The sequence below is a fragment of the Castor canadensis genome, chromosome 1 (assembly GCF_047511655.1).
Source record: "Castor canadensis chromosome 1, mCasCan1.hap1v2, whole genome shotgun sequence".
In the NCBI taxonomy this organism is placed as follows: Eukaryota; Metazoa; Chordata; class Mammalia; order Rodentia; family Castoridae; genus Castor; species Castor canadensis.
The window spans coordinates 13,726,573-13,741,676 of record NC_133386.1 but is presented as its reverse complement, the minus strand read 5'-3'; the positions used below and the strand labels follow the sequence as shown (position 1 = coordinate 13,741,676).

The following is a 15,104-nucleotide window of genomic DNA, read 5'->3' as shown; positions in this document are numbered from 1 at the left end:
CAGCTTTTGTTGAAGAGGCTGCTATTTCTCCATCGTGTATTTTTAGCTCTTTTGTCAAAGACAAGTTGGTTATAGTTGTGTGGCTTCATATCCAGGTCCTCTATTCTGTTCCACTGGTCTTCATGTCTGTTTTTGTGCCAGTACCATGCTGTTTTTATTGTTATTGCTTTATAATATAGTTTGAAGTCAGGTATCGTGATACCTCCTGCATTGTTCTTTTGACTGAGTATTGCCTTGGCTATTCGTGGCCTCTTGTGTTTCCATATAAATTTAATGGTAGATTTTTCAATCTCTCTAATGATTGTCATTGGAATTTTGATGGGAATTGCATTAAACATGTAGATTACTTTTGGGAGTATCGACATTTTTACTATGTTGATTCTACCAATCCATGAGCATGGGAGATCTCTCCACTTTCTATAGTCTTCCTCAATCTCTTTCTTCAGAAGTGTATAGTTTTCCTTGTACAGGTCATTCACATCTTTTGTTAGGTTTACACCTAGGTATTTGATTTTTTTTTGAGGCTATTGTAAATGGAATTGTTTTCATACATTCTTTTTCAGTTTGCTCATTGTTTTTGTATAGAAATGCTAATGATTTTTCTATGTTGATTTTATGTCCTGCTACCTTGGTGTAGCTATTGATCATGTCTAGAAGCTTCTAAGTAGAGTTTTTTTTAGGTCTTTAAGATATAAGATCATGTTGTCTGCAAATAGGGATATTTTGACAGTTTCTTTTCCTATTTGTATTCCTCTTATTCCTTCTTCTTGCCTAATTGCTCTGGCTGGGAATTCCAGTACTATGTTGAATAGGAGTGGAGATAGTGGGCATCCTTGTCTGGTTCCTGATTTTAGAGGGAATGGTTTCAGTTTTTCTCCATTAAGTATAATGCTGGCTGTAGGTTTGTCGTATATAGCTTTTATAATGTTGAGGAACTTTCCTTCTATTCCTAGTTTTCTTAGAGCTTTTATCATGAAATGATGTTGGATCTTATCAAAGGCTTTTTCTGCATCTATTGAGATGATCAAGTGGTTTTTGTCTTTGCTTCTGTTAATGTGGTTTATTACGTTTATTGATTTTCGTATGTTGAACCACCCCTGCATCCCTGTGATGAAGCCTACTTGGTCGTGGTGAATGATCTTTTTGATGTGTTGTTGAATTTGGTTTGCCATTATTTTATTGAAGATTTTTGCATCGATGTTCATTAAGGAGATTGGCCTATGGTTCTCCTTTTGGAGGTGTCTTTGCCTAGTTTTGGGATAAGTGTAATTCTGGCTTCATAAAATGTGTTAGGCAGTTTTCCTTCCTTTTCTAATACATGAAACAGTTTAAGGAGGGTTGGTATCAGTTCTTCTTTAAAGGTCAGATGGAATTCAGCAGAGAATCCATCAGGTCCTGGACTTTTCTTTTTGGGGAGACTCTTGATTGCTGCTTCAATTTCATTTTGTGTTATAGGTCTATTCAGGTGATTAATTTTCTCTTGGTTCAGTTTTGGATGATCATATGTATCTAGAAATCTGTCCATTTCTTCAAGATTTTCAAATTTATTTGAATATAGGTTCTCAAAGTAGCCTCTGATGATTTCCTGGACTTCCATGGTGTTTGTTGTTATCTCCCCTTTTGCATTCCTGATTTTACTGATTTGGGTTTTTTCTCTCCTCATTTTAGTCAGGTTTGCCAGGGGTCTATTGATCTTATTTTTTCAAAGAACCAACTTTTTGTTTCATTAATTCTTTGTATTTTTTTTTTTTTGGTTTCTATTTCATTGATTTCAGCTCTTATTTTTATTATTTCTGTCCTTCTATTTGTTTTGGGATTTGCTTGTTCTTGTTTTTCTAAGAGTTTGAGATGTATCATTAGGTCATTGATTTGAGATCTTTCAGTCTTTTTAATATATGCACCCATGGCTATAAACTTTCCTCTCTTGACCGCCTTTGCTGTATCCCATAGGTTCTGGTAGGTTGTGTTTTCATTTTCATTGACTTCCAGGAACCTTTTAATTTCCTCTTTTGTTTCATCAATGACCCATAGTTCATTAAGCAATGAGTTGTTCAGTTTCCAGCTATGTGCATGTGTTTTGTCTTTATTTTTGTTGTTGAATTCTAGTTTTAATGCATTGTGATCAGACAGAATGCATGGGATTATTTCTATTTTCTTATATTTGCTGAGGCTTGCTTTGTGCCCTAGGAAATTATCTATTTTGGAGGAGGTTCCATGGGCTGCTGAGAAAAATGTTTATTGTGTAGAAGTTGGATGAAATGTTCTGTAGATACCAACTAGGTCCATTTGATCTATGGTATGTTTTAGATCTAGGATTTCTGCATTGATTTTTTGTTTGGATGACCTATCTATTGGTTATAGGGAATATTAAAGTCTCCCACTATCATTGCATTGGAATCTATATATGCATTTTGGTCCTTCAGAGTGTGTTTGATGAAATTGCATGCACTGACATTGGGTGCATATAGGTTGATAATTGTTATTTCCTTTTTATGTATTTCTTCTTTTATTAGTATGGATTGTCCTTCTTTATCTCATTTGATCAATGTAGGTTTTAAGTCTACTTTGTTTGCTATTAGTACTGCTACTCCTGCCTGTTTTTAGGGGCCATTGGCTTGGTAAATCTTCTTCCAACCTTTCATCCTAAGCCTATGTGAGCAACAAATTGTTGGATCTTCCTTTTTAATCCAGTTTGTCAAACGATGCCTTTTGATGGGGGAATTAAGTCCGTTAACATTAAGTGTTAGTACTGATAGGTATGTGGTGATTTCTGTCATTTAGTTGTCTTAGTTGTTTGAAGGTTGATTTTGTGTACTTAAGTTGAGGTTACTCTCTACTTTCTTGCCTTTTCTTTTCCTGTGGGTTGGTGCTGTCTCTCTTTTCATGGTTAAGTTGGGTTTCACTTTCTGTGTGCAGAATCCCTTGAACAGTCTTTTGCAGTGATGGCTTTGTGGACATATATTGTTTTAGTTTCTGCTTATCATGGAAGACTTTTGTTGCTCCATCTATTTTGAATGATAGTTTTGCTGGCTAGAGTATCCTAGGGTGGAAGTTATTTTCATTCTGTGCCCGGAAGATCTCACCCCAAGATCTTCTTGCTTTTAATATTTCTGTTGGGAACTCTGCTGTGGTTTTGATGGGTTTACCTTTGTATGTTATTTGTTTTTTCTTTCTTACAGCCTTCAATATTATTTCTTGAGTCTCTGTACTTGTTGTTTTAATGATAATATGCTGTGGGGTAGTTCTATTTTGGTAAGGTCTGTTTGGTGTTCTGGTGGTTTTCTGTATCTGTATGGACATAGTTTTCTCTAGATTTGGGGAATTTTCTGTTAGTATTTTGTTGAATATATTATGCATTCCTTTTGCTTGCACCTCTTCTCCTTCTTCAGTGCCCATGATTCTCAGGTTTAGTCTTTTGATGGAGTCAGTAAGTTCTTGCATTTTCTTTTCACAGGTCTTTAGTTGTTTAACTAATAGTTCTTTGGTTTTTCCTTTAATTACCATTTCATCTGCTAGTTCTAAGATTCTGTCTTCTGGTTGTTCTAATCTGCTGGGTTGGTCTTCCATTTTGTTTTACATTTCTCTTTCGTTCTTTTTTCTGAGGTTTTCCATATCCTGAGTCACTTCCTCTTTAATATTGTCTATTTTCGTCCTGAGTTCATTTATCTCTTTATGTATCGTGTTCTTTGTTTCACTTTGGTGTTTATACAGTGCTTCTACAGTTTCTTTTATTTGTTCTTGTGCTTTCTCACATTCTCTATTTTTGTTGTCTTGGAATTTCTTGAGTGTCTCCTATACATTTTTGTTGACCATATCCAGTGTCATCTCTACAAAATTCTCATTGATTACTTATAGAATTTCTTCTTTTAGAGTGTTCTTGTGGGCTTCATTGGGTTCTTTGGCATAGTTTATCTTCATTTTGTTGTTGTCTGGTTCTGGCATCTGTTTTCTTCATTTCCGTCTGGTTCCTGTACTAATTTATTATTGGGGGGGGAGAAATGGTTTCCCTCTTTTTCCTGTCTTCCCATCATTGCTCTTTCTACTGTTACTGCCCCTGTACTGTGTGTAATTCAGTATTGTCTAGGTTGCAATAATAACGATGGTGATATCTAGAATGGAAGGGTGAGAGGAGAGGGAAAGCAAAGAAGGTAAAGAAAAAGCAAAAAAACAAAACAAAAAAACAAAGCCAAAGAAATAAACAGGGAGAGATAGTTTACTAATCCACAGTGAGCCAAATAGGCCTTAGAAAGAAAGAATGAGGATAAAAAAAATGAAAAAAGTTAAGAAATAATAATAAAATTTTTTTTTTAATTTCCCAAGTTCAAATGGAATAAAATTTCAGTCTTAATAGATTTGGTATTAGTCCTTCAGCATCTTACTCCTGGTGTTGGTGTCTGAGTAGGAGTTCTGTTGTTGTCTCATCAAAGTGGAAAAAAAAATCCCAGGTTCAAATGCAATACATTTGCAATCTCATCAAAGGAAAATAAAAGAAAGAGTCTGGAGACAGCTTTGTGAATGTCTATCTGAGGCTGTGGATCACATGCCACCTACTGTCAGCCAGCTGTTGCTGTAGGCTTTATTTATTGCAGATCTCATGAATGAGCTTTACACTCACCTAGCCCCACAGGCTTTGTTTATTTAGAGTTGTCCTGGATGGTTGCACATTTTGTTTTGTCCAGTATACAGCCCTACCCACCTTTTGCAATTGCAGTCTTTTTTTATTTAGAGTTCGCATGGGGAGGTGCCCTTCCCCCAGTCTTTGGTGGAGCATGCCACACTTTAGCTGTTGTTGGACACCTTCCCCTCTCCAAGCACACTGGGGGAGGTGGCGCCACACCTGCCTTCTCCTGCCAGCTTGTTTATTTACAGTTCACATGAGGGAGTGCTCCTTCCCCCTCAGGTGGAGCTTTCATCAGCACAGCTACTGTTAAAAGCTTTCCCCTCTCCCTGGTTGCTGGGCAGAGGTCACCACTCCTACCTTCTCCAGCTGGCTTGTTTATTTACAGTTTGAGTGAGGGAGTGCCCTCCCCCCTCTCCAGAGCTCAGGGTGCCCCACCCTCTTTGTTATGTGTCTTTTTTTTTCAGCTGCTTGTTTACTATTCAGTTTTTAAAATTTTTTCCCTGGGTGGGGGTCAGTCTGCCCAGGGGGCTATGCTGATTTGTCCCAGGGAGTACTATGTGCTATTTATTTGCTCACCTGGTAGTCTCCCAAACAGGTTAGGAGCTGGTGTCTGGAGGAGCAGGGGCCCTCCTGGTTTCTTCATTTAATGTGGCTGGAGGGTGTGGAGGTGTTGGAGTTTTGCCTCTTCTTGGTGGTTTTTCCTGCTAGGTGTATCTCCAGCATCTCTCCAAGAGTTTACTTTAGGAAGCACACTTTCTGCTTCCTCCCTCTATTCACCATCTTAGAATCCTCTGTCCTCGAGAGTGTAAGTTTTTAAAATACTCCCTAATGAACCTCTGGATTTCACTGATCTCTATTGTGATGTAACCTTTTTTAGTCTCTAGTTTTATTAATTTGAGACTTATGTTTCTTTGTTTAGGTTAATCTAAGAGTTTGTCAGTCTTGTTTATTCTACCATCTTTTGTTTCACTGATGGTGATTCATGGGTGATTTCTTTGAGATTACCCTGATTATTTAATGTAGGCACTCATAGATAGAAAAGTCCCTATTAGAATCACTTTAACTGCATCCCAGTCTGTTAAGTTGTTTTCATTTTCATCTTATTATATGCACTTTTCTATATCCCCTAATTCTTCAATGACTCACTGACCAAACAAAAGCATTTTGTTCACTCTGCTTGTGTTTGTATACTTTTGTTAGATTCTCTTGCTGTTGATATCTAGCTTTATTCCATTGTGGACTGATAAAATATAAGAAGCTATTTCAGTTTACTTGTATTGTTAAGACTTCATTTATATCCTAAAATATTACCTATTTTGTAGAAGGGTTTGTGAGTTTCTGAGAAGAATGTATATTCTGTGGCTGCTGAGCGGAATATACTGTAGAAGTCTATTAAGTCCATTTGATCTATAGTGTTTAACTCTGAAGTTTCTTTGATGATTTGTTTGTTTGAATTAGCTATCTATTAGTGAGAGTGGGTTATTATTGTCACCTGATTATTGTGTTGGAATCTACCTGGGCCTTTAGTAAATTGGTTGGGCTGATGTTTTAAGTACATATATGTTTACAATTGTAATATATCCTCTTGATGGACTGTTCTCTTATTATGAAGTGACTATCTTTGTTTCTTGACTTGTGATTTAAAGTTTGCTTTGTCATATATAAGTGTTGTTACTGCTTCTTGCTTTTAGATTATATTTTCTTGGAGTATATTCTTACAACCTTTTACTTTCAGGTTGTATTTGTGTTTTCCAAGGAGGTGCATTTCTGATAGGCAAGAAATAATTGGGTTTTGTTTTTAAATCTGATCCTCTGGTCTGTGTCTTTTAATTGGAGAATTGAGAACACAAAGAGTTATTACTGAAAGTTATATAATAATTCCTATCATTTTGATGATTTGTAGTGTTTGATTCTTTTCTAATCCTCATTTGCTTATCTGCTCATCAGAAGAGATTCTTTTCTCAGTTGTTATGGTGGTGCTTATCTTTCTCTTCTGTATGTAGGATTCCTTTCAGTATCTTCTGCAGTTCTGGCTTAGTGTTCATATACTGCTTTAGTTCCTTCATTTATAAGGATAGCTTTGATGGATATAGAAATCTAGGTTAGCAGTTATTTTACTTCATGGATTGAAATATGTCATTCTTTGCCCTCCTGACTTTTAGAGTTTTTGTTGGGAAATCTGCTGTTATTCTGATTGGTTTACTTTTCTATGTGATTTGGCATTTCTCACTTGTAGTTTTTTCCTTGTTCTATGTAATTTAATGTGTTAACTATAATATGATGTGTAGACGTTCTTTTCTGCTCTCATCTGTTCAGTGTTCTAAGAACTTCCTGTACATGGATCTCACATGCTTTAGGAAATTTTTTGCCTTTATCTTGTTTCTCTTCTCCTTCTTCTACACTCCTGATTCATGGGTTTGGTACTTTGATGGTGTCCTGGGGATCTTGTATGTTATGTTAGCACTATTGTCTCTTCTTTGTTATTCTTTGACTGTTCTATTTCATCTGCCTTGTCTTTAATTCCTGATATTCTGTCTTCAACTTGATTCAGTCTATTGGGGAGGCTTTTAACTGAGTTTTTATTTGACTTATTAAGATTTTCAGTACCAGAGTTTCAATTTGCCTTTTTTTCAGAATTTCTGTATCTTTATTGAATTCATCTTGCATTGTATTCATTTCACTCAGGGGTTTAATTACATTCTCTTTTATTTCATTCATGTGTTTATTGGTGTCCACTTTAATCATGTTGATCAATCTTATAATTATTCTTTTGAATTCTTTGGAATTTCATCCATCTCAGTATCATTAGCATCTGTTATTATGGAACTGTGGACTTTTGGAGAACTTATACTGCCTTGTTTTTTGTCTTATTTCTCATATTTCTATAATAGGATTTGCCCATGTAGGCCCCAAGTCATTAGTTGTATGTTTTGATTATCTTTATTCTTTCAGTTGAAGTATTTTCAATGATCAGGAGGGACTAGATAGTGACAGGACTGATGTGCAGTTTCTTACCACTGGACTGAGGGTGTAGCTCAGTTGTCAAACATTCACTGACATGCTTAAGGCACAAGGCCCAGTCCCCAGCACCATTCAGAGGGAAAACAATTAGCTGAAGTCCTGTGGGTGCTAGTGTATAGCTTTGTGCTGTATGTGGGCTGAGAGTCAAGGATCAGTTTACAGCCTCAGGGCTTCATTAACTTTTCAAGCCTCCTGTATTTGTGTACTGGCCACAAACAGCTTTGCAGCCTATGGTCCAGGAAGGCTTCCATTATTTCCACCCATCCCCCTCAGTTTGTTCCTCCAGAGGCAGCAAGTCCCCCAGTTCATAGTGGCAGGGGGCAAACACAACACTAATTTTTACTAGAATTGGGGAATAAAGGGAGTCTAGCACTGCTGGGACTGCTAGCCACAGCTTCCCCTGCAGTCAACCACCCTCTGGGAACAGGGGGAGTGGGAGGATGGGAGGAGGGGAGCAGGGAGGGGAAAGAGGAGAAGGGGAGGATGCTGGGGAATATAGTGACCTTGTAGCAGCGGCCTCAAATCTTAGTCCCACCTGGAAGCCACACAACTAGGAGGCAGCTAACCAATGACAAGCAATACATCAGCCATAGATTTGGAGTTCTGTTTCTGCAGTGATCTTCAGACAATGGTGATCACTTCTTGATGCAGAGGGTGGGACCATGAACCACCATGTTTGTCATTGCCCTAGTACCCTGCTGCTTAAACTTCTCAACAGGTTCACTTCAGACACTTCCCCTCTTCATAACTTCCTCTTATGACCATGTCCCTCCCAGTCTCTGTGATAGGGTGTCCTGAGGCTACCTGAACTGTGATTATTGTTTTCAAATCCCCAGAAAAACTCAGTCTCAAATAATAGGCCCCCCTCTCATAATGGTACCTGACTATGGCTCTCCAAGTTATGGGGAGTACAAAATGGATTTCTTGTCCAGTGCTAGCCTGCCACACAGGAGTCACTGCCACACAAGTTTCTTCATTGACTTAAGGCTTGTGAGAAGTGAGGGTTTATTCTGTGGTCTGTCAGTCTGTTGTCACATATTTGCCTGGCTTACCTTGAGGTTGTGGCTTCCCTCCCCTCACACTCTCACGAAGGATTCCATGATTGTTTCTTACTTTTTTTCAATGCCTTTCTATTTCTCCATGCTGTTCTGCCACCTTTTTGTATGATTCATGACACCCTTCCTCTCTGTCTCTTTTTGGAATATAGTCTTTCCTTTATTGCCCCAACTCATTCACAGAAGCATATAGATGATGCTTCTAATCTGCCATCTTGTTCTGCCTCCACTTGTATCCTGTCATTCTTCTTCATCTTAGGTCAGCATCTATGATTTTTCTGCATAGCACTTCTCCCTCTTTTTTCTGAAAGCACGTTGCTCCCATCACTTTCATCACCCTAATTTCTTCATTTAAAGGTGAGCTACAGAATCTAAGTTCCATAACAATACTTGATTAACCCAGAGTTGTTGAAAAATATCTGCCAAATTTTCAGTTCTGTTACTTCATTACATGTAAATGAATTATGAAACATTTCTCTAGAATTAACCTGCATATCAAATAATAGCTATCATTCCCCAAGAGCATCAGAAAGTGTAGAGAATATTTCTAGGGGTATATAGCTAGAAAAGGCAGGAAATGGGCTCATTTTTTGAAAGGTAAAGGATAACTAATCTTCAAAGCTATTTCTAAAGGTTTTTTAAAGCCATGGTCCCGACATTTTTAAGCAATGAAAAATTTCAAATCTCTGAAGATTACTGTTTAAAAAGGAAGTTTTCATAACCATATACTGTGATTATGTTCTATACTAAAGTAATATATCATGAGATTTAAAAAGCATATAATGGCTTTAATACAATAAAAAGTCATGAATTTAAAATAAATGAAGCAGATCCAATATTCCTCTCCACTTTCTAGTATTATTCCTTTCAATAATAATGAGTACAAAAGGTTTATAATTTTTATACCAGACAGGTGTTGCATATATAATAAATTCCAAGTATGCAAATTGAATTTCCAAAATAAGTTTTTCAGTGAAAGCATAGTTCTATGTCCTTTTAAATGGAGATAGCAACTATCACAGAACCAATAATATTAAAAACTACTCAAAAGTAATCAATATTCAGAATTTCAAAATAAGAAACTTCTGACTCTGCCAGACTATGAACTGAAGAGCTAATTACTATTAAAAATAAAAGCTTCAGACTGTAAAGGTGCTAGTAATTTGTAGTGCCCTCAGTGGACATCACCAAAACAGTGTGTAAAACCAGCTCAAGAGAGCAGCTATAGGCTACAACCAGAAACAGTGTAGGGGGCATGCTGCCCAAGGCTGGGCAGTGTATTCCTCACTGCAGTGTACCCAGGACGTAGAACTGGAGCTTTAGAATTGATTGCACTGATGGGCTAATTTCTTTTTTTCTACTTGCCTATTTTACCCTTTTAGAATAGAAATGTTTACCTGTGTTTGTCCCACCATTGTATCTTGAAAGTAAATAACTTCTTTATAAACCAGACCTCACAGTTGAAAGAATTTGACTTAGGTCTCAGATGAGACTTTGGATTTGGACTTATGAGCAATATTTGAACAGTTAAGACTTTGGGATTCTCAGTGAGGGAATGAACACATTTTGCATTATAAGGCAGACATAAACCATTGGGGCAAAGGTGGAATGCTGCATGTTTTGAGTGTGTTTGAGTGTCCCAAAGCACCCATTGTCATTGGGTGGCACAACCAGGGTACAGTATTGAAGGTGAAACAATCCCTGAAAACGTCAGCCCCAGGGGGGTGTTCTAAGGTCATTTAGGGATATGTCCTTGGAAGGTTGTGGGACCCCAGTCTCTTTCTCTGCTTCTTGGCTTTTAACGTCCCTTCATATGTTCTACACCATCTGCCATTCACCAGGAGGTCCTTACCAGAACTCAGCCAATACAATACCATGCTCTTGAACCTTTAAAACTGCATTAGATAAACTTATTTTCCCTTGTAGTAGTGGGTGTTAGGTATTTCATTATAGTAATGAAAAACTTACTAATAAAATACAGATGCAAAACTCCTCAACAAAATATTAGCAAACTGAGCTCAACAACACATTAAAAAGATCATACACCATGACAGAGTTGGATTCACTCCTGGATGCAAGGATGATCCAAAACATGTAAATCAATTGATGTGATATACTACATTAGCAGAATTATGAATAAAAACTACATATTCATCTCCATAGATGCAAAATAAAGCATTTAGCAAAATTTAATGCCCTTTCATTAATAAAAGTACACTTAAAACTAGGAATAGAATGATATTAGGTCAGCATAATTAAAAGGCCATATATAAAAAGCTCACAGCTAGTATTATACCCAGTGGTGGAAAAACTGATATCTTTTCCTGACCCTAAGTCAGGGACAAGTGCTGCTATGAATGGAATGTTTGCCTGTCCCACAGTCCTACACTAAAGCCTTAATGTGATGGCATTGTGAGGCTTCGGGAGGTGAATAGGTCATGAGAATGATATTAATATCCTTATAAGAAGAAGCAGAAATCTATCCCTCTCTCCATGTCAGGATAAAATGCAAAGGCACACAAAACCCAAAGAGTACCAGTCCCCAGACATAGGATCTGCAGGCACCTGGGCCTTAGACATCCCAGCATCTAGACTGTGTCAAATAAACACTTGCTCTTTAAGGTTCCTCCCCACAAATCATACAAGAGCAAAGTCAGCAAAATTGAAGAATTAGCTGGGTTTGTATATGTTAATGACAAATAATCTGAAAAGGAAATTAAGAAAACAATCCCATTTATAATAGTGTCAATTAGAATAAAATCTTATGAATGTACTTAACAAGCAAAAGACTACACACTGAAAACTGCAAAATATTGCTGAAGAAATTAAATAGGAAACAAAAATGGAAAGACACTGTATGTTCATGGAATGGAAAACTAGATGTTGTTAAAATGCCCATATTCCCTAGTTTATCGACAGATTCTGGCACTCTTCAATGCGTCCTCATCAAATTCCAAAGACTTTCTCGTAGAAATAGAAAAAAAATCCTGCAATCCATTTGGAACCATAAAAGACCCCAAATAGACAGTAGAATCTTGATATGAGAGCAAATCAGGAAGACTCATACTTGCTAATGTTAAAATATATTACAAAGCTACAATAATTAAAACAGCATGGTATGGGCATAAAGACAAGCAAACAGACCGATGGAACAGAATAGAGAGAACAGATATAAACCCAAGCATGCATAGACAAATGACCTCCAGGAAAGGTATTAAGACTACAAAATGGGGAATGGTTAGTTGTTTTTCAACAAATTGAGTCGGGAAAACTAGAAATCTACACTGATGAAATTGGGCCCTTATAACACACACACACACACACAAAATCAACTTAAGATGGATAAAAAAATTAAATGTAAAACAGAAACTATAAAGCTCCTAAAAGAACACAAAGGAAAAGCTTCATAACTTTGATCTTGGCAGCGATTCTCAAACATGACACCAAAAGCACAGGCAACAATAGAAAAAACTGATGTGGGACTATATTATACTAAAATGTGTCTGTGTAGCAACAAAAACCATCAGTAGAGTGATCAGGCAAGCCACAAATGGGAGGGAATATTTTCAAACATATCTAATAGGGAGCTCATGCTCAAAAACTCCCAGAGGGGGTCACGAGTCGTGTGACAGTGGGAATCTGTCTCTGAAGCCGTAGGTGAAGTGCAGTGGAGATATTCTGACAATCAAGAACCCCAGAGTGGAATATTGGTCCTGCGGGAGAATCACTTTAGATGATTCCTGTATAAGAAGCTGCCATGTGTTGAAGGAATCCATGCTATTGTGTCAGATAGAGATAGGTTCCTGTTATTAAAGTGGCCAAAGTTATCACACTCCAGAGCACGCTTTGCGACCTGGCTTCTTATCTACTTTTGCCCTAGCAAAAGACCAAGGGAGAAAACTAGTGGACTTTGAAAAAATAAAAGCATCATTTGTTACTAGAACACCTACCAGGTGGCTCGGTTCAATCGTTTACCTCTGGTAGTGTGTTTCACAGCCAGCAGCAATGCCAACCCAGGACTAATTGTCAACCTAGAAAAGGAACTTGTTCCATTGTTTGAAGAACTGATAAAAGCTGTGGAAGTTTCTTAGTCTGACAGTGGTTTGGCTGTGTGCCTTGTCTTCATAATACAAGGATTGTATTATGAAGGCCACAGAAATACTTTTATCTATCCATGTACTTAAGAAAGGGCCCCATTTGCCACCTATTCTAAAGAAACAGCCTAAGCCTATAGGTATCATTTATGGACCGATGAGTTTCATTTTACTTTGTAAGATCTTTTCTTACTTAGTGAGATCTGGAGATACCACAAAAATGATCTGGTCTATCACAGTGGAGTTAGTGCAGTCACCAGATAAGAAAGCGATTCCATGCAGTGGGTCTGAGTCAAGATGGTACGTGGATCCATTTAGTGGATCAAACTATTGTACAGTCCTCCAGGCCTGCAAAATGCAGCAGGTCCTTCTTACTGTGAATAACAATGGGGACATAGTTTTCCTCTTGATTATATTTTATTTCTTTGCATTGAGTGTGAGGGAGATAAAATGGATGAGTAAAAGTATATTATTTTGCAGTGTAAATGAATATTACTAATGGATTCTTCTTAGAGGATGCTGCTCTTTAATGAAAGGAAAATTATAGCTTATGGTATTCCTACTCTGCTTTCTGTAACCAATCAGTGTTTTAATGATTGTGTGTTCTCTGTAAAATTTAAATGACTCGATATTGAATTCTGTTTCTACTATCAGTGTGTGTAACCATGATAGTAGAACCATTTTCAGATTTGAGAATAAATAAAATGATATTTTTAAAAATATTTAAAAAGAATTCAATAATATAATAAACAAATTAAAGGTGGGCAAAGCATTTGAATATATATTTTTCCAACAAAGCCACACAAATGGCTAATTAGTGTATGAAAACATGCTAGGAACACTAGTCATCTGAGAAATGCAAATGAAAATCGTGATATCATTGTTGGGATGATCATTTTTTAAAGAAAGAAAATAACAAGGATATAGAGAATTAGAATCTTTGTACACTGTTGGTAGGAATGTAAAGTAGAGCAATCCCCATGGAAAATTGTGTGGAGTTTCCTAACAAACTGAACCATAGAACTCCTGATTTTAGGCATTTATTCAGAATAATTGAAATGAAGACCTGGAAGACATTTTTGCACTTCTGTGTTCATTGCAGCAGTATTCACAATGACCAAATGGTAAAAAATAACTTATAAGTCCATCAATTAATAAACAGATAAATGAGATGCAGTATGCCTATAGAATAGAATATTATTCAGCCTTTAAAAAGAAAGAAACCTCACCATTTGATGCAGTGTGGATGAACCTGGGATTATTATTTTGTGTGAAATAGGCCGGTCACAAAATGACAATAGTCCTTGATCACACTTGCATGAAATGTACAAGTAGTCAAATTCATACAAGCAGAGAGTGGAATGTTGACTGCCAGGGGTTAGAGGTGTGGGACATGAGGGGTTCCATTCAGTCAGAACAAAGTCTCCATATGCAATGAAATAGCTGTATACATTACAGTGCTACCATGTGCCTTTAGCTAAAAATTCCATCCCACACATTTGAGTGTGGGGATAGATTTCACGTTACGTATTTTTTTACTTCAATAGAATGTCCAAGCAAGTTTTAGTCATTTAAAGCTTTCCAATTTTAACTGCTCCGAGAAACTTTACCCACCATCTGCTGTCGCTTAAAAACTTACAGCCTGTGGTATAAGAACCCTAGCTGCATTGTGTTTAGGAGATCCTTGGCCAAAAACTCTCACTGTGCTGCTGAGAAACATCATCTAGACACATGAGCACCTACAATGCCTCTCTCTCCAGGGAGCTTGCTCGCTCTCCTCCCCTCCAGGTAGCCTCTGGACAGACGCGGCTGTGAAGACTTTCTCTCTCAGGTAACTTTGTCCAACTGCTACCCAACAAACTTCATAGCATGCTGCTGCCCCTGTGGTCTTACCTCCTTTCTTGATTGGCTCCAAATAGTTGACCCATATTATCAATCTAGAGCTACCAAAATAGTACTTTCTTGGGGCCTAATTTTTGTTTCTATCGGACTTCCTTTTGGGTAGGTGAATTAGGGAACCAAAAGCCAGAGTAAGCAGCCAAGGTTGCCTGTAAAGTGAATGCTGAATATTTAGAAGACAGTGTCAATAGACATATCATGCCTGTAGCTGTCACAGGAAGAGTAGCAGTTATGAAATACGAAATACGCTCTTACTTGTGAAGAAATTCTAGGTCAAACTCATAGCAAGTCAGATCAGGAAAAACTTACCCTATGACATCTCTATATTTTTCTATATTCCCTGTCTTCCTGGAGAGACAATCAATAATCACATTATCAGCCATTGTCAAATATTAACATAAAAGACATTATTAG

The 15,104-nt window shown here is 37.3% G+C and overlaps 1 pseudogene; it reads left to right on the top strand.

The window, feature by feature from the left end:
• Positions 1-12,440: 12,440 nt before the first annotated feature.
• LOC109701469 (ragulator complex protein LAMTOR3 pseudogene) lies at positions 12,441-12,788 on the top strand (annotated as a pseudogene).
• Positions 12,789-15,104: the final 2,316 nt, after the last annotated feature.